Source organism: Podarcis raffonei, chromosome 6, assembly GCF_027172205.1.
Source record: "Podarcis raffonei isolate rPodRaf1 chromosome 6, rPodRaf1.pri, whole genome shotgun sequence".
In the NCBI taxonomy this organism is placed as follows: domain Eukaryota; kingdom Metazoa; phylum Chordata; class Lepidosauria; order Squamata; family Lacertidae; genus Podarcis; species Podarcis raffonei.
The window spans coordinates 57,491,442-57,512,166 of record NC_070607.1 but is presented as its reverse complement, the minus strand read 5'-3'; the positions used below and the strand labels follow the sequence as shown (position 1 = coordinate 57,512,166).

Genomic DNA, 20,725 nt, shown 5'->3' with positions numbered 1-20,725 from the left:
GCAGAAGACACTGTACAGAAGACTTGCAGATTTGTACCACTTCCGATATACCGTACTCTATAGTTCAACTGTAACGTGCTCATTTCTCAGTGTGTAGCTGGAACAAAGGGGGGAACACACACACACACACACACACACACACACACAGTTGAACTCCCTCAGGGAGTGGGAAAGCCATCTGTTGCATATCAGTGATATGCTTCTACCATTTGCTATCTAACTGGACAGACACAGGAGACCCGCTTTTTAAGGACCATATAGTCACATGGACAGCCATGTATCCAAGACAAACAAATCCAGCTAACTAGCTGAAAAGCTGTCTGCAGAGTCTTGCCCTCAACTTCAGTAACTGAATTAAGTTACACAAATGTAACTTAGCTCACCAGATGCTTTTACCAGCCCTTCGCATGAGTCCGAAATTGCATGCTGCATGTTTCTAGCTACATAATACTTACAAACACACACAATGAGTCTAATTCAACATTATACCTGCTGTCTCCCCCACACAACTGTTTTGGAGGTTATCCAAACACCCCCAGAACCAATGGGGGGGCACATGGGCAAGGGGGGAATTCCTGTTGCACAATCCACCCCCATCATTCAGCCTAGACGCTGAGGTCCAGTGCCGAGGGCCTTCAGCGGTTCCCTCGCTGTGAGAAGCCAAGTTACAGGGAACCAGGCAGAGGGCCTTCTCAGCAGTGGCACCCGCCCTGTGGAATGCCCTCCCACCAGATGTCAAAGAGAAAAACAACTACCAGACTTTCAGAAGACATCTGAAGGCAGCCCTGTTTAGCGAAGCTTTTAATGTTTAATAGACTATTGTATTTTAATATTCTGTTGGAAGCCGCCCAGAGTGGCTGGGGAAACCCAACCAGATGGGCAGGGTATAAATAATAAATTATTATTATGATTATTATTGCACAGGGCTTCCACTGATGGGGCTGGTGGCCCCCACCACTGCCTTGCCCAAGGAAAATATGCCTTTGGGGATACAGGGAGCTGGTTGGTGAGTTGTGGGTAGAGGTTTTTTTTCTGCTGAACTCTAAGAGGTGTAAACAGAGGAAGGGGTTAGGATGAGGTGTAATGGGAGGTGGGTTGGCAATAGGTTAGGGGTTTGGTGAGGGTAGTATATAGTGGGGTTGGTGAAGAATGCAAGAAGGAGCAGCCCCTGCTCTGTGTTTATTCACACATACCAAGCTGCATTAAGCACTTCTTCCACATGGCCTCCTTGTCTTCTAATAGGAAGAAAATAAATACTAGGTGGAACTTGCTCCTAGCTTGCTGACCAATTGGGGCTCTGTCATCAAGCAACTCTGCATTTTCATACAATTTCTGCTTCTTGCAGAAGGAAAAATCTATGACTGGGATGCCCAGAGAGGAAGCAAAAAGGGGAACCTGCAGGCCCAGGCTAGCTACATGGGAAGGAGAAAACAAGAACAGCCAGGATGCTAGCAACGCAAGGCTGAAGCTGCAAACAATGCAAAAGTTAGAATAGTGGCCTGGGTTTGGGACATCCCCAGAAGTGCATTTGATGGGGTGGAGATCAAAAACGTAATCATAGGGATACTGCCAATCAGGAAGATTTGTCAGATGATGGCAAAACACACCAGGTTTTCTGCTTAGTGCTGCATTCACAGAGATCCCGATCCAGGAGTACCAACACAATGTCCCATTCGCACCAAATATATTGGCCTTGCATTCAGACACATAAAGGTAAAGGTACCCCTGCCTGTACGGGCCAGTCTTGCCAGACTCTAGGGTTGTGCGCCCATCTCACTTAAGAGGCCGGGGGCCAGCGCTGTCCAAAGACGCTTCCGGGTCACGTGGCCAGCGTGACAAGCTGCATCTGGCGAGCCAGCGCAGCACACGGAACGCCGTTTACCTTCCCGCCAGTAAGCGGTCCCTATTTATCTACTTGCACCCGGGGGTGCTTTCGAACTGCTAGGTTGGCAGGCGCTGGGACCGAGCAGCGGGAGCACACCCCGCCGCGGAGATTCGAACCGCCAACCTCTCGATCGGCAAGCCCTAGGCGCTGAGGCTTTTACCCACAGCGCCACCCGCGTCCCCTATTCAGACACATAAGACATGGTTTATTGTGACAAGAATAAACTGCAGTGATTCTCAGGCTTGTGCACTCTCCTCTCATCCCATGTCCCTGGGAGGAGGAGCCTGTTAGCTCTGCTTCACCATAGTTTGTCCATTCATCGTAAACAATGGCTTGTTTGAAAAACAGCTTCAAGGTGGAGGAGGGGCAAAAGCTTGCTACAACCCTTTGTGTCTTATTCCCATCACACTAAACCAGGGGCAGCCACTGTAATACCCTCCATAAGTTGTTGGACTCCAACTCTCATCACCCCCTGCCAGCATAGCTAATGGTCAGGGATTATATGAGCTATAGTCCAAGAACATCTAGGGGGCATTAGGTTAGCAACCCCTGTTCTAAAAGATGCATGGAATTGGCCACTGCCTTTTGTTGAAAGCGTGATATAACCGGTTCCAGTCTGCAGGATCTGAAGCCCTTCACTAAGCAGCGGTGAGTAACCTATTGACCTCCAGATGTTGTTGGGCTACAACTTCTGCCATGCTGGCCGGAGGTCATGGCAACTGGAATCCAAAAGCACCTAAGCCACCTGTGTAGTAAAGGGGCACATGGACACTGCTGCACTTAAGTGGCACAGCAAGAACAGTCTCAATATTTGGAAAAGAAAAACTTTTAGAAACTAGTCACATGATGAAGGGGAAAGTTGCACCACTCATCAACAGTGATGCTGGGGAGTGCTGTTGACATTTATGAGACACAAAAGCCAGCTAGCTGGGGAAAGTCATGCCTTTTCCTTACCATATTATGGGTTGAGCGCTGTGAAAACGTGATGTCCCCATAGGCTCCCAAACAACAAATGAGCAGCAAATGCACATCTGTTGCTCAGTAAGTGGATTGCCTGGGAAAGCCCTAAGTTCCGGATTCTAATTCTTATCTTCAGCATGCAATGCAATCTCTACCTCAAATCATGTTCCAATAGTTGTAATCTCTAGTACAAAACAAGTTCCGGTACTTACAGAGCCACAAGATCCCATCTAACAGGAGAAAGAGATGGACCACTTAGATGCCCCCCCCCGCCTAATAAACAGCTTCCTGTTTCCTGAGCTAAAGAAACAATTGCTAAGCTAAAGTGCTAAGTAAAGCCACAAGGATATTTGCAGCTTTAAAAAAGAGAGAGGAAAACAAGGCAGGAACTGGAGCCCGATGCATCATCCAACAACACTATGGTTTTATGGAGATATAATGTTCTCGGATTTAGAGAAGGCAGAATGAAAAGAAAAGAAAAGAAGAAATAATGCATTCCTTGGAATCATACCTGTTAAAAGTGTCTTGAGAAGCACAGATATGCATACAAAAGAGAAGGAGAAAATCATTGCATTGTGCCAAGATGTTGCACAATGAGAAAGAAGACTATTTTGGAATTTTATTTCTCAAACATAATTTTTCCATAACACATCTTCATGTCCCAACAGAACATAATTTTATTTTTTTAAAAAATAAACCACCAAGTATCTGATTTTTTTTATAGCAGAATTTTCAAGTATTTTCTGGACAGACAAATGCAAATCCACATTCTGCTCATCAATTCAAATGATCCTGTACCAGGGGGAAAACAACAATTCATCTGTAATAAGTTTCCAGCATTCACAAATTGTTCCCCAATTCCAAGTCAATCTTTTTCAACACAGAGAGATAAAAATGCAAGCATGCTAATGCATTCCACCTGCTGTATTTGAAATTCAGGTGCAGAGAAAACAAACTCTTGGGTGATTATTCTATGGGAATCACTGCTAGCTTTTTTAAGAGTCTTTTTCTTAAGGTATTCTGCCTTTGGCAGCTGCACCATAGGGAAAGAGGAAGAATCGTGTGTGTGTGTGTGTGTGTGTGTGTGTGTGTGTGTTAACATGTGCAAGGGAGTTGGGGAAACCTTCTGGTAAGTTGTGAGGGGAAACTTTTCCATCTATGGCATTGGTATGTCTTTCTAAGTATCTGCCATAAATCATCCAAAGCCTCACTCTTGAGACTTCAGTGCTGCTGGGACTAAGAGACAGATTGGGGACAACACTGCAAAGGAAGCAGGGCTGAAGGGTTAATTTTGTAAACCAAACTCTGAGAGCAAATCAACATTTATTCCCATTCTACCCAAGATTTGGCACCAGCTCGGGTGCAATGCTATGCAGAACGTCCGTCGGGCTGAAATGATGATGAAGACGGGGGTTCCCATTCCCAACCCTATTACCCAAGACAAAGCCATTGCTGCACAGCCATAAGTATAAACCGCTTCCCTATCCTTTTACACACACACACACATCCGTGTCTTCACCCAGCACATTTTCTGAAACGGAAACCTCCCTCCCATCTGTGTTTGCACAATGGCTTATTTCTGGGGCCCTTTGGAGGGTTATTGCATTCAAAATAATCCTCTCAGCCTCCTGAATGAGGTAATGCAGAAAAGCATGAATTGGGGCAGGAGGATATATACTCAACACAAACAAATAATGCAGGCTGAGACTTGCCATTCAGCTGTGTGAATTAGTGGCTGTTGCCTCTGCCAAAGCATTGGGGGAGGGGCATTCCTCATAATTTTATTCCCCCTTTCCCATAGGCCTGTTTTCAACAAGCATCATTTGGGTTTGCTTCTTTTTTAAGTGTCCCATATTACAGAATATATAAATACATATAAGCTTGAGAAAGAATGTGCTGAAACCAGAAAGGCCCTGCCAAATGTCTCTCTTTTCAAGGTTTACGAGATGCTGTTCTGCTACAATTCAATTGGACATGCAGCCTGGCTGCCCCCTCCCCACTCAGGGAATGGGCTAGGTAGGATAGCCTTTGCTAACCTGGTGCGGTCTAGGTATTTGGTCCCAGACACCATGGGAGTTTCAGTCCAAGACATCTGGAAGGGGCTAGGTTGCAGGAGGCTGGTGTAGACCTCGTGGAGAGAGTGAACAGATAGATGAGGGAGATGCTTCTATTTATCCGCATATTCTTGCCTCCGTTTCCCATTGTTTATCAGCCTTTAAGACCAGTTGGGAAACTAAACAGAGAGAAGCTATAAGGGGTACCAGTGAGTAAAGGCTTTCCTATTTGGAAGCCCAGCCCAGCGAGTCTGGAGTGGAGGTGTTTTGCAAGCACACTGGATATCCAAAGATGCCTCCACTCAGAGACAAGATACACATCAAGAGCTGGGCATGTGCAAAGATGATGGCAGCTCACTCACACTCTAACTCACCTACTGATGGGGGTAACTGAACTACAAAAATATTTCCACAGCAGAGAGACAGCTGAATTTTGTTACACACAGATTCCAACAACCCCTAATAATTACATAATTATAACAATTCTCTCTCTTGCTTTAAACTTACCTATGGAGATTGGATTTACATTGGTTGGTAATGTTGAAACACTGTTTTTCTGCAATTAGCTAGAAGAGGAATTAAAAGAGAGGTTCTAAAGAGCCCGTAACATACTGCTATTATCCAGAAATGCCTTTCCCCTTGGCCAATATCGTTCTCTAATGCTTACTCCCTAGTAAGTCATGCTCAGAAAAAGGTCTTTTCCAAAGTTAATTAAAAGTTTCCAGGCTGCAGGTGAAGCTCATGTAATAACTTGGACTGGTTGGGGTATTAGTAATTGCCCCTTAATTATTCACCTTCTATTTCCCACAAAAGTGAAGCGCTAATTACTGATTTGCTTTAATTTCCTTGTATTTTGTGGTGAAATAACCCAATTTTGCCGTAAAAGAAAAAGCAGCAATAATAAAATAAAATTAATAATTAGACACTAATTCATCATGACTCCACCAGCTAGGCTGAACAGAGAGCACTGAAATAAGTTAACCTGCAACAGGAAACTTGATTAAAGGCATAGAAGCCCTTAAAAGTTTCAACAGCACTTGCATTTTATTGCCCCCCTAAAATTGACAGAGATCAGGCCTACGGTAAAAGCAAGAAAAATAAAATCACATGAAAGCACAACACTGAAAACACTGGAATGGAACAATTTGTCAGAGATATAATCTGGATAATAATTCCTGAGAAAAGGTCTTGTGCAGAAGCAATCAAAGTCTTATAACAATAGCAGCCAGTGCTCCAGTACAGATAGCATATGCAGAATGTTTGGTTATGGGAGTTCTGAACAAACCTAACACTGGGAGAGGTAGACTCTCTAGGAAATTATATTTGTGTGCAGAATGTAAACTCTATTTGAAGGGGATGCACACACAACAACTGCTTACATCAGCCAAGATGCAACCCGCTGTGAAATAACAGTGGCAAAGAAGATGCAGATATGATACATTTGGCCCTTTCTTAGGACAAAATTCAACCCCCCACTCCCCACCAGATGCTTAAAGCAGCTTCAGAGGAAAGTGGGGAGGATGATTGGGCCCCAAACCATTCCACAACCAGATTAGGATCCAGTGGATCTCAGGCTGGCTCAGCCCCAACCCTTCCCCATCCTTGGAACACCCATTGTTAGGGTTTTTCTGCTGGTGAAGCAGCTGCAAACATGTCTCCCACCCACACGTTGGGCAGTCCAGTGTAAATAAAGTTTGAATTGCTCTGTTAGCCTCCCAACCTATAACAGCTGCATAACCGGGAAACTTATACTATGTGTGGAGGAAAGAGCAAAGGAGGCTCTTAGGGAACAAGATCCGTATCATACATTATAATGTTTTCCTTGAAGACAAAGTAGAATATTCATTTGCTTGCTCATCTGCTGAAATTCTTGCTGCGGCTCCTGGCCATGGCCACCAATGAGCTTTCCCAGCCTTGCCTCTGGAGGCTGCTTTTGCAATGAAGATGCTGCTCACTGGGCAACAGCCCAAAGAAATGTTCATCGTAAGGAAGCCAACCACAATTAAGGTGAAAAACCCTGCTACTGATCAATTACAAGCAGGCTGGTCAGATAGGAAGCCAAGATCTATTTTGGTACATTACAGACCCCTTTACGGCAGAAGCAGCAGAGCTAGTCTAACCTGTATCTCAGGCAAGCATTCTTCGCGCTGCATCACTCACAAGCCACCTTTGATGTGAGAGATAACCCTAAGGGGGGGGCAAGTGGTCCTAAATTGTAAAGGGGGTAGGGGGTGTATTATAATCAGAAGGAGGCACCAACACTAGCCTAGGAGCGTTAGGTCAGCAGGCTTAGGGGATAAGTCAATGCATAAGAAATGCAGTTCATTAAAACAAATGAAAAGCTTAAAAACAATTATATATAATATATATAGCAGGTGAGAAATCCAGGGCTATAAACAACAAATCACTCTTCTCCAAATACCTAGGTAAGCAAATGAATCTTCAATAGACGTCAAAATACTGATGCAGTGGGGGAGAAAGTGTAGAATGATAGGTTAGTGGCAGGTGGAATCAAGCAGCAGTTGCTACTCTGGTATATACATCACATTAAACCACAGTTGAAATAAACTATGGTTTAGAAATGGCAGGTGCTTTACTCATAGAACCACGGAATTGTAGAGCTGGAAAGGAACCCAGGGGCCATAGAATCCAGCCTCCTGCAATGCAGGGATCTTTTGCCCAACACGGGGCTTGAACCCACAACCTGGAGATTAAGAGTCTCATGCTCGACTGACTGAGCTACAGTATGTTCCGTGACTGGGTCTCCCGATGTTTTCACTTTCATTTAAAAGCAGCTGTGGCAGGCTCTAATTATTATCAGAGTGGTGTCTCTTGGGGAAGGAATTTTGCACCTACTGCCTACTGCCCTGGAGGCTGCAGAAGCACAGTGGAAAAGAAACCCTGGTCCCATCATCTCCTTTGGGCAAAGGTACAAGAGGCACCAGGTGCTATTCAAGCGAGAACACGTGCAAGGTAAAATCGGCCTAGCCTGGAGCAGATATAAATGTCCTCTTATAAGCTCACCTACTTTAATCTGGCCTTGAAGAACTGTTCTCCCTCCTCTTAACTTTTGCCTGCTCTCCTCCCCTTCTGTTCTGTGTCTTGTCTTTTTAGTCTGCAAGCCTGATGGCAGGGCCTCTCTTCTCTCTCTCTTGCTGCCTCTTTTTATTATGATGATTATTATTGATGTGAGCTGCTCTGGGAGGCAATTGTCTGAAAAGCAGGATAAAAATAAAGTCAACTGTCTAAAAAGGAGAATCAAAAAGTACAGGAAATAAATGGCAATGTGAACCATTTCTCCAGTTTAAATCCACCACTGTACAAGGTCCTGTTTCCCTATTTAGGATGAAGAAAAGGTACAGCCCACAGTCCACACGCAGTGTGGCTGCTCTGATAAAAATCGGAGTCCCCACAACTGCTTCTAAAGTTGGGGGGAGACATCAGGAGACCTTATCATGGATCTTCTGTGTTGTGACATTTGGTCCTCAAATTACCCATTGATCTATTAATTCAGAGGTGTCTATTCCTACTTTTCACCAACCTGGTGCTCTCCAGATGTCTTGGACTACAACTCCCATCAGCCCCAGCTGGGTTGGAAAAACATGGTCTACTATTAACTGGCAGCAACTCTCCAAGATCTCAGCTGGGTGCGGCTGTTGGGAGTTGTAGCCCCAAAGATCTGGCAGGCACCAGCTTAGCAGAAGCTGATCTTCTCTTAATTGAAAGTAGCTCTCCAAGATCTCAGGAGGGCAGCAACTGCTGTCTAGGTCTTATTACATATTGTTTTAAATATGCTTGTGGGATGAAGTGGGGGGGGGAATTTGTTTGCTCTGCTTTTGTTCTTGTTTTTATTATGTACAGTCATACCTCGGGCTGAATATGCTTCATGTTGAGCGCTTTCGAGTTGCGCTCCGCGGCAACCCGGAAGTAACAGAGCACGTTACTTCCGGGCTTCGCCACTCATGCATGCGCAGGTGCTCAAAATGACATCACGCACATGCACAGAAGTGGTGAAAAGCGACGCACGTGTGCGCAGACGTGCCATTGCTAGTTATGTTTGCTTCTGGACACGAGCAGGGCTCCGGAACGGGTCCCGTTCGCATCCCGAGGTACCACTGTATGTTATATTTTTATTTTGTATTTTTATGCTGTGAACCACTCTCAGATCTTTGGATGAAGGGTGGCATACAAAAAAATATGAAAATATGAAACTGCTAGAGATTCGATCATGGAAATATGGCAATATATGTGGCTTCACCATGAAGCTATTGTTCCTCCCCAAAATTTCATGCAAGCAACTCTGGGCAAGTGGTTCCTTGGTTTTCTCTCTCTGTCCCAGAGGAAAAGTATGATGCACTCACTCTTTCCATCGCCCTGAAGTCAGGCTAATAATACTGTCCTCCTCCCACCCACTGCAAGCAAGCAAGCAAGCAAGCAAGCAAGCAAGCAAGCACGCACACACACACACACACACACACACACACACAAAATCAGCTCCACTTGAAGACAGAACACAAAGAGCTCAGCAGGTTGAGTAAACCTAACAATTTTACTTCCAGCAGAAAAGCTGCAGCGAGCCTAAGGGCCTGACTCTGATCTCAGCAGACTAAACTTCATGTGTATCTAAGGCTGAACTGGGCACGGCCATGAGATTATCAGGAACCCCACCCATCTTGCCCGCACTTAAAAACAACTCTAGAAAGACCTTAAAGTGGCAGTTTAGTTCCTCTATCCCTGGCCCCACCCTCAGCCGATTCCTTTCCCAAGCATGCAGAATTAATTGGTGAAGGGGAGAGTACTTTTGCAAGGAGTTCGCTGCAGTCATGCAAGTGACTGTGAGGAAAGGAACAACTTAGCTACGTACTTCTCTTTTGTCTTACCGCACGACAACCTATGATTTAGCCCTAGCATCCTGAACTAAAGTCCATTTTCTACGGTGGTCACCAAGAATGGTTAAGAATGGGTATGGAATAGAGCTGAGTTTTGAGCTAGTACCCATCTGGTTAAACTCTTGACTTGGCAATCAATGCAGGGAAGGTTTTAGGCCTGTCTTCCCCAACCTGGTCCCCGCCCCAGATATTCTGGACTATAATCTCCATTATCCATGACCATTGGCTGGGTAGAGCCTGTGATTGAAAAAGGAAGTCTGTCTCAAGAGGTAGAGCCATCCTACAGGTTAGTTAGTTCAAGATGGAACTCAGCGTGATAAAGACTGCACTGGCTGTCAGTTCTTTTCTGGGCCCAATTCAGGTTTTGAACTATAAACAGCTTAAGGGCTGCAATACCTCAAGGATCATCTCTCTGCATATGAACCAACCTGGACCCAGCAATCATCATCTGAGGCCCTTCTTTGTGTGCCAGAGAGGTCCAGAGGACAGCAACACAAGAACGGGCCTTTTCCGTGGTGGCTCCCCACTTGTGGAATGCTCTGCTCAGGGAGGCCCTCCTGGTGCCTTCATTACTTATCTTTAGGTGCCAGGCAATAACATTCCTCCTCTCCCAGGCCTTTTAAATTGAGGGTTATTCTTTTTGTTTGTTATTGTGGTTTTTTTGGGTATGTTTTTTGTTGTAAATCGCTCTGTTGTCTTCGGATGGAGGGCTGTACAGTGGACACTTGGGTTGCGAACGTGATCCATGCAGGATGCACGTCCGCAACCCACAGCGGCACGTCTGTGCACGCGCGGATTGCGATTTGGTGCTTCTGCACCGGTACTTCCAGGTTTCGGTGGTCCACAACCCGAAAAAACGCAACCTGAAGCATCTGTAACCCGAGGTATGACTGTATAGAAATGTAATAAATAAATAAAATAAAAAATACATAAGGAAATGCAAACCTGGGAGACAGTAAGAATCTTCTGAGACCCTAAATGAGTTGATTTATCTTAAGGACCACCTGCCCCATTCGACCTTGTCCATAATCTTAAGATATGCTTCAGAGTTCCTTCTTGTTTGTCCATTGTTGAAATTGGTTAGGTTGGGAAGCACACTATAATGAATCTTTTGGCTGGTAACTGCTCTTGCAGTTAACTTTTATCTTCTTGCATTCAAAAAAGCTTTAAAACACACTATTGCCTTTCTTAACAATTCCTTAAGAGGAATTTTGGTGACCTAATTCAACAACTTTCATGCATTGGTTTGTCTGTACTCCTTCAGTGCTTCATGCTGTGTCAGAGGTTCTATTATTTTTATTTCTCCATACAGTGCTTTGTGAGGGTCTGGCCCTAAACTAATAAATAACTGGAATGAATGAATGAATGAATGAATGAATGGTGAGTGTTTGAGAGTTCAAGGTGACACCAGGATTCCAAAGTCCAGGAGCAACAACAACAAAAAAGAAATGCAGCAGACACATAATAGACGGGGGTGGGGGTGGGGGGTAGGAATGTGTTGGACAAAGTGGGCTCCGAGTCCATGAAAGCTTATGCCACCATGAATTTGCCTTTAAGGTGCCAGCCCACAAGTCTCTTTGTTGTGTTTGCTGAAAGAGGTTAACATGGCTACCACACTGGAAATGTTTGGAATGGCAGACAGAGAAAGGAACTATAGTTCAGACACAGGCACACATCACTGTCCATTTAACAAAAAGCTAAAGCCAAATCACTTGGCAAGATCTTTTCGTCTTTCTACAAGACAACATCCCAGTAAAAGCAGATAAACACTGGTGGTGTTGACAAGAACTGCACACTTGAAGAGGCTTTGACATATAACCCTTTTTTATTATTATCACACAATACAACTCTGTAGAATGGGTCCAAGTCAGAAACGATTTGGCAGTAGAGACCAGACTGTTGTGGTTGAATGAATCACAAGAGATGCTTGATTTAAAATCTATCACAAAGGGTCTTTCAGATGCACAGGAGCCAAGAAAGTACCTCTCCCTTATGAACTAGCAACATTTGCTGCCCAGACCCTGGAGACCACATGGTTATAAGGAACACATAAATGCCGACTCATCTATGCAGCTTGGTGTGCCAGAGCAAACAAGGTGCAAAAAAGGTGGAGGATAAGATTAGCATTTGCACAATGTTTCAAAAGTAAAGTACAAGGTTTGTTACTGAAGGAAGGCAAATGAAGAAGTCCAGGTGCCATCTCCTCCCTTCTGAAGTTGGTATCTTTTTTAGAAACCTGTTCAAGACCACAGAGATTCAGGGAAAGTTATGCAACTTTAATATGGGGGTGGGAAGGGTAGTTCTTTAGTTAAGGCAACACGGGACTGTTGTGCTCCAGCTCTTGCAGTTTACAGTGTGCTTGCGAAGGTTACCAAGCAGATTTTGAAAAATGGCTTGCAATCTGGCTCAGGTCAGATTTTTCCTGCAGACAGGTGTCAATATGCTGCACAAGGATCATAACCGCAATCACTATGTGAGCCCATGGAATGTGCCTTCTCCTCATCCTTTAGAGAAGCCCTTGGTGGAATCTGAAGCCTGCATAGCACCTAACAGAGCCTTATTTGAATGCCTGCCATCTCCTCCCACATTCCATCCTGACACTGTGACCAGATACAGACTCCACTGCTGCACCATCAGCCAGCATTTTTGCTTCTCATCTCCTCACCCCATCTCATTTGCTTTGTTTACCCTTCTACCCTGATGAGGATCCTGGAGAACTCAAGAGTTTGCCCTAATACGCGTTTCAACCTAATATGGATTTTGGAACCTTTTAAGTGTTTCCTTATTCATAGATATCCATAACTGAAAACTAGATGAGATGCATCCATATGCAGCATGGGAGATTTAATTGCATGGTGGGAAAATCCCCGCCTGCCAGCCAGCCAGCCAGGATTTCCTCCCTGAAACTTCTTATTGTTATAAGACTTCCTTCCTGATGGGGGATGCTTCCTGTCACAGAGCTGCACAGGAATGAATCGGGACTAAGGGAAGGGAAACATAGGCAAGGAAATTGTTCCTATATCTTCCCACTCACCTATGTTTTGCTTTAAGGGACGCGGGTGGCGCTGTGGTTTAAACCACAGAGCCTAGGGCTTGCAGATCAGAAGGTTGGTGGTTTGAATCCCCGCAACAGGGTGAGCTCCCGTTGCTCAGTCCCGGCTCCTGCCAGCCTAGCAGTTCGAAAGCACCTCAAAGTGCAAGTAGATAAATAGGTACCGCTCTGGCGAGAAGGTAAACGGCGTTTCCATGCACTACTCTGGTTTGCCAGAAGTGGCTTAGTCATGATGGCCACATGATCCGGAAGCTGTCTGCGGACAAACGCCGGCTCCCTCGCCAGTAAAGCAAGATGAGCGCTGCAATCCCAGAGTCATCCGCAACTGGACTTAACGGTCAGGGGTCCCTTTACCTTTACCTTTATGTTTTGCTTTAAAACTCCTGCACACATTCAGAGTTGTATTGCATGATAATCAAAAGAAGATCAGGCTAATGGCCCATCTTGTCCATGACCCTGTTCACCTAGTGGCGAAGCAGGTGCCCATGGCACGTCCGCATGCCAGACCCAAGCAAGACCACCCTCCCCTCTTGCAGTTTCCAGCAGCTGGTATTCAGGAGAACACACCTTCTGACCATGGAGGCAGAGCAGCCATCTTTGTGTCAGGATTTGGCAGTGACCCTGGCATGCCACTGTATTTTGGTCCTACCAAGCACTTGATAGCAAAACATAATCCCAGTGTTGGGTGCCAGGCTCTTTGAAGCATATAACCAAAAGGAAACAACTTTTGCCAGGGCATCACCAGTAACAGAAGCTGTCCTGCACCTTTGGCACCAGGGTTTTGTGAAATGCATTTAGAAACCTGGACACAAGCCCTGAAATTATTACTGTTTGTTATTAATTCCCTGTCTCCTAGTCCTATACTCAGCACATGCAGAGAGAGAAGGGGGGCGGGGAAATCACAGCCTGGACACTTCCTTTACTTCCTTTTAGAGCAGAAAGATGGAATCCTGTCAAACAGAGGTGTTCCCTCCTTCTCCCAAAGGGATCCTCATACAGCAAGCTAAGAGATTCCCCCTGCTTGGCAGATGGGTTGTCCCCTACAGAATTTCCACTGAGCCTCCATGTGGGGCTATCTGCATGCTAGTGGCTCACAGAGTGGGAGGATGGCATTGTTTTGAAGAGAGCCTCTCCTCCTTTTGAAGCTAGATCCTGAGGATCTGCCCTCTGGGAATGCAAGTGATGCAGCAAAGAGATTTCTGGCACACAGTGCCTGCCAGCCAGCCAGTTATCACAAGCGAATCAGAGGAAAGGACGCCTGCGAGGACAAACATTAAAAATACATGGGAGGACTGACAACTCAGGGAAGCAGTTTTTCAGCATGGGGAAAAAAATAATTCTCATCCAGGCATCCTGTGGTCTCTCCTCATGGCAGGATTAATTTGAGTTAGGTAAACCCTTCCCTGGGTTTCCAAAGTCACCAGGGGAAATGACAGATTCAAAGGTGACACTTGCTGCTTCTAGGAATTTCCCACCCACTCTCAACAGACCAGACAACTGTTTCTTGGGTGTAGTTTAAGTTTAGAAATGATTACTGTTGCAGAACACCTCCTTATTTGGAGATCTGTAACTTTCTTTTCAAATATTTACTAATTCCCAAAAGCAGAGAAGAACCTGCAACCCTCTGGCCCCATCCACTACTGAAACATGGCCCCAGGAATTTTGCTGACAAACAAACGTGGCCCTCAAGTTGGAAAATGTTCCTCACCCCTGGTCTAGAAGTTCTTTAGGCCCTTTAGGTCCAAAGCTGCTTTTAGACTACAGTGGTACCTCAGTTTATGAACTTAATCCATTCCAGAAGTCCATGCTTAAACTGAAACCATTCTTAAACCAAGGTGTGCTTTCCCTAACGAGGCCTCCTGCCGCCGGTGCCCTTCCACAGTTCGAATTCCGTTCTTAGACCAAGGTAAAGTTCGCAAACTGGGACGCTACTTCCATTTTTGCAGAGTGCGTAAACTGAATAGTTCGTAAACAGGACTTTTCTTAAACCAAGGTACTCCTGTAGTGGCTAAGAGATACCGCACAACTGTTCTGCTGTTTTCTCCTCCCTTATCCCACTCTTGCACACATACACAACAGTCCCTTGTCATTCTGAGACTTCAAATCCACACATTTCTCTGAACCAGCTAGTGTGCCACCTCTGGTTAGCCTTATACATCCACTATACAGGCACACTAGCAGAAGATAGGATGATGTGTGCATTCCTTGAAGAACATATATACACAGTGTAATAATTCCTAGAGAGCTTTTGGAAGCACAATCTCCAACATTCATGGACTGCAGCAAGCTGCCTGGAACCTAGATCAGAACTGGCTCTGCAGGGCTTCAGATGGGTCTCCCTCAGCCCTGCCTGCAGATCGCAGGGACGGAACCTGGGACCACACTCAACTGCTGCCCTTTGTGGTTCACTGAGATGTTATATGGTTTTTTTCCCCCATTAATAAATCTGCCTGTATACTAGGGATGCCTGAAGTTTGGTCACCATTTTTAAACTCACTAACCTGATTTGCACTTCCTGGATTAACTGAAGGGAAGGAGCTAAATTGTCCAGTTTTTGTACTTCTCCAAGCACAGCTCTTGGCTCAGAAGGAAAAAAATAAAACGAGATACAAAAAAAAGTGAATTTTAAGATTAAACGCTCAAAAACACATACATTAAAATGTGGCTTTTTATTCAATTTAAAAAATAAATTGCAGAATGGTGAGGAAGTGAGATAGAAGTGACTTCTATGAAATGGCACATGCAAAACTGTCCAGTACCAGAAACAAAACTGATTCGTCCTTCCTTACATGTAAGATCCGAGCAGAAGAAACTGGATTGTTGGGAGCCCGAAACTGGGAGCCTGACTCTGGGAGCCCAACTCTGCTCACAGATTCAGGGTTTGCTATTTATTAGATTTCCTGTTGGGTTTGTATCCTGGAAGCTTCCGCATAAATGCTCTCATGAAAGCTAACAGCTACATGGCAAGCAAACAATTGCTTAAACAAAACACTACTGCCACAGATAAAAACAATGAAGGTCTGCCTTCTCAGGCCACAACCAGTTCCTGCCAGATGGCTTTTGCTTGCAGTCAGGCTCCACCCTTATTAATCTTACCATTTTGCCCTTCAACATTGGTATGCTAGCAGTCCTGGCATCCCGTCCAACCAATTGAGAGATATCCACATGTACTGGCAAGAAATGGATATGGAAAAGTTGACACCAACCGTCATGACCCAAACTTCTCACCCTCTCAATCAGGTATTCATAGGGCTGTCAATGGTCTGTGATTATAAATCCAAGGTACGTGACAATAGCACCATAGCTCTAGCCTAAAGGGAATTTGTAACTGCATACACGCACATGCACAGAAACACACACAGACATTTATTTTGCTCCTGTTCTTTGGGAGGGAAGGCAGGAACTATGCAGAAAACTGAACCTTCAGTTTGTGATCACTGGAATCCTGCTCAGCCTGTTCTGGCTTTTGAAATTTCACTGGGTACTGCCCAAAATATTTTCAAACTGATCTTCACAATCAAAAGGACTAGAGACTAGAAAAGCAATGACGCTCCATAGACTTCCATGCTTGTATGAGGATGTAATGGAAGCGCAAAACATACCTGACCCTGGCTGTTCAATATATTACATTTCCAATGGATTCTATAACTGGTTCGCATGGGTGTTCGTATCTGAGTTAGCAACAGTACTACACTCCCAAATACATTTAGTTTTAGTTTAATTATCTCACTCAAGCTTCTCCACACCTCTTAGCTAACGTCTGGCAAGCAAACTCACCCTGCAGGGCATCCCTCAAAGTGGAGAAATTAATTCACAGAAGAACATTCATAGAAGGAAAACAAGAACAAGAATCCCAGGGGGAAGAGAATGAATTCTTGGATGGGGTTTCACTATAACTCCAAAACCGAAACTCCATCTTTCTCAGTAGATGGCAACTCTAAAAAGCTCACTTTAAACAGCCATACTTCAAGCTTCCCAGCAGCTCCTTCATTTTTGCAGTTCACACAAATCACCCTCAGTCTCGATTCTATTCCTGTAGTAACCTTAGTGTGAAAACTACTTTGGCGGTATCTCTATGAAGAATCGTGTCAATATTTTTTACTGCCACTTTCTCTCAGTCAGCTCACAATGCATGCTTTACACCAGAAAATAAGTATTTTGGCTACAAACTGCCTAGTAATGACTAGAAAATCCTTATCTAGCTAGCCATTTTCAGGGGAGAAATCATAAGTAGTTACTCCACATTCCAGATTACCCTTTGAATGCAGTTTTGCCTGACATACTTGGAACTACTTCTAGCCCTTCAAGTTCGACCCCAGTGTGTGTTGACTCACAAGGAAGTCCCACTTTGTTCAATAGAATTTCCTTCCAAGTAAGGGCACAGAAGATTTCTGCCTGAATCTGTTTTGTACACCTTGCATGTTGCCATTTACACACACAAAAAAGGAGCTGTGCCTCTCCAAACACGCAGCAGACACTTGCCAGAGAGATAAGGCAACTACTCGTCTAAAACATACAGTGGTGCCTTGGGTTACAAATTCTTCGGGTTACAAACTCCGCTAACCCGGAAGTAGTACCTCAGATTGAGAACTTTGTCCCAGGGTGAGAACTGAAATCGCGCGCTGGTGGTGCAGCGGCAGCGGGAGGCCCCATTAGCAAAAGTGCGCCTCAGGTTAAGAACGGTTTCAGGTTAAGAACAGACCTCTGGAAAGAATTAAGTTCATAACCTGAGGTACCATTGTACTGCTCCCTTTCACATATATAGGTGACCAAAAAAACACGAGGCAGCCCTTAAACCAGCAGGTGAGGAACCTGCAGCCCTCTGGATGCTGCTGGACTACAACTCCCATCATCCCTGACCACTGGGCTGGGGCTGATGGGAATTGGAGTCTGAAAACATCTGGGGGTTGGACTAATGACCCCTGAGGTATCTTCCAACTCTATTGATTCCATGGAGGGTTGCACCTGACCTTAAAGCTACAGGAAGAGCTCTCTCAAGGCAACTCAACCTGAAGGGAATTCGAAAGATACCTGCTTGCACTCTGCTCTGAACCGCAGCATAGGCTTAAACAGAGAGCTGAGCAAACCGAGAGGAAAAAACACGGTCAGAGAGGCCAACTGTAAAGAGCAGGAAAGACAAGGGACAGTAGTGGAAGGCCTATTGCCAGCCTGCAAAGCAATTAAGTTATTTTTGGCAGCAGAGTGAGGGGATTCCTATCTTGAAACTCTCTTAGGAACTTAAAATAGGCAGCGTTATTTCCTCCCACTAATAGTTGCGACCCTGCAATTGCTGTGGTGGCCAAGAGCTGTCTGGACCCTGGAGGTATTATCCAACTGCAGGCCCTTGGCTCTTGGCCATGAACTGGTCTGTGCTATCAAACAAACTTTTTAAAAGCTGCTTTTGGGTGAACTAAATAAAGGCTACCAAGAGCTTGTAGGGACCAAGAGGCTTCTACACAACGTTCCCCACCAAACAATGCATGGGTCTTGCTTCCTAGCACACATCATATACATAACTATGGCATACTGTATAGCACACACCAGTATTGGCTGGTGGGGCAGAAGAGCTTACCTGACCTCCTGTCACTAGCGTGGCTGTGGCTTACTGGGAGGGAGATTGCAGTGAGGTTGGGATGGTGCAACTGCACTAACAGGAGTGCCAGGTTTGCTCCGCCACTGGGTTTGCACCATGTCAATCTCGCCTCTTCCAGTACGCTGCAGCAACAACGGTAAGGCCCACAGCCCCACCCTGTTGACTGCTACTGCACACCACATACCATGCCCTCTTGTTTTAGAGCAACTGTTGTACAATACCTCAAAAGAAAGGTCAACTTAAGCATTTTAAAGAAGGAGATGGTCAAAAATAGCTTTATGTGTTGTTGCTTTATGCAAATGAAAACAGCCCTTTGTTCTCTTCTGATCTACTTGCTCTGCTTGGGAAAATGCACCCGTTCCATATCCCTTTCTCTGAAATGCTTTGCTTGATCAAAGGTTTCCCTGGCAATTGCTCTCATAAACTTGAAATGTTTTCCTTCCTAGAAGTAATCAATGTCCAATTATCCTTTTAAACATTCAGTTGGCAAGTCGCACCAACCAAATTCCTACTGAGTGAAACAGGTCACATCCACACCATATGTATAAAGCACATGTCTTCCCTCAAAGAATCATGGGAACTGTAGTTTAAGGGAGCTGGAATTGTAGTTCTGTAGGGGAGTACACTACAGTTTCCAGGATTCTTTGGGGGATAACAACAACAACAACAACAACAACAACAACAACAGCTAAATGTGCTTTAAAGGTATGGTGTGGGTGTGACCAGTCTTCTGCTGTCTGTCCTCCTTCACCCAAACCTTACAAGTAACTAAGTAGCTTGAGATCTCTCCCATGTCTCACATGATCTGCACAAGATGCCATTTACTGGTTCAAAAAATAAATATGGAGCAATTCTGCCCCAGGCTTTCTGGCTTTTCTTGGTCTTAGTTTTATTTTTTATGCTGCATACTACCTAGATAGATAGACAGATAGATAGACAGATAGATGATAGATAGATATAGATGATAGATAGATAGATGATAGATAGATAGATATAGATAGATAGATGTTAGATAGATAGATAGATGATAGATAGATAGATGATAGATAGATATAGATAGATAGATAAAAGCTGAGCTCAAGTCTTTGTAGGAGTTCCTGGTGTCAAACAGAGGCTGCAGGGTTACTTGTCCTGCTAGACTAAAGATATCTGCCAACCTAGGGGAAAATCTATGGTGTTCTAACTAGAAAGGTGGGAGTAGCTGGCAAATGGCTCCACTTGTGGCTGTCAGAATGAGGAGGAACTAGAACCCCAATAAACATGAGCCACTTCCTGAACAAGGATGGGTAGGGTGGATGATCTGCTCAGATAGGTGTTGGCAGAGCATGAGATACTTAATCTCAGGGTTGTGGGTGCAAGCCCATGTTGGGCAAACGTTTCCTGCATTGCAGGGATCTTTGTGGTCCCTTCCAACTCTATGATGCTATGATGATGGCATTACACATGCTGTCAGTAGAACTGACCAATATGGGAAAGTAACTAGCTAAAGATAATAATAATAATAATAGGGAATGTTTAGGGAAATTTTTAATATTTAATGCTGTACTGTTTTTAAAATTTGATTGGGAGCCGCCCAGAGTGGCTGGGGAGACTCAGCCAGATGGGTGGGGTATAAATAATAAATTATTATTATTATTATTATTATTATTATTACTAGCTAAAGATGTGGTATTCTGGCTTCTATTGTGATCCACCCTATATTTTGTCTCTATTGCCTTTGGTTAACCTATTGTCTGAAGAAGGCGGCAGGGTCCTGGGGGTTAGATTACAAAAGGGGTCCTTGGCTTCACACTTAACACTGGCTACACAGCAATCATTTCAGTATAACTGAAAGCACAAAACCTATCTGCAGATCATCAGGTGACATGACTGCACACGTCTTTTTCTCCAAAAGTATGTGGACTGAAACACAGCGACTGACTTGGGCTTCCCAGCACAAGTATACCATGTGTACATGCTGTGGAATATATGAAGGTGATCATCGCACATCATTGTCTTCATGTGGGTTTCATGCTTTCCACAGAAGCCTTTTCAGGGAAGGAAAGAAAAGGCAGCCAATGAAGCAGCATTCAAACTACTACCAAGAGACAGTCCTGTTTTCACAAATATCAGGCCGCCACCCCCAGGGATCAGCTAGCACAACAATGTCTCTGACAGCCAGCATCAGGGATTTTTAGATCAGATGCAGGGAGTCTCTCTGTGGCTTGTTCTAGACAGCCAGGCTTTCAGGTGGAGTTTGAAGCACTCAGATCTCTTTTCTGCATCCAAAAGGTAAATGCCACATAGCCTGGA

General features: G+C 44.7%; 1 protein-coding gene across 10 annotated transcripts in view; it reads right to left on the bottom strand.

Moving 5' to 3' along the window:
• The window catches only part of ATP2B4 (ATPase plasma membrane Ca2+ transporting 4), a 161,063-nt gene that overhangs the window by 105,390 nt on the left and 34,948 nt on the right, over window positions 1-20,725 (bottom strand). Inside the window, exon 2 of one of the 10 annotated variants that reach the window (XM_053393168.1) lies at window positions 7,924-8,112. The exons of 8 other annotated variants lie outside the window; for them this stretch is intronic. The gene's annotated coding sequence lies outside the window, so the exon portion shown is untranslated. The remainder of the gene's footprint in view (window positions 1-7,923; window positions 8,113-20,725) is intronic. One more of the 10 variants, XM_053393167.1, reaches the window with a different exon arrangement.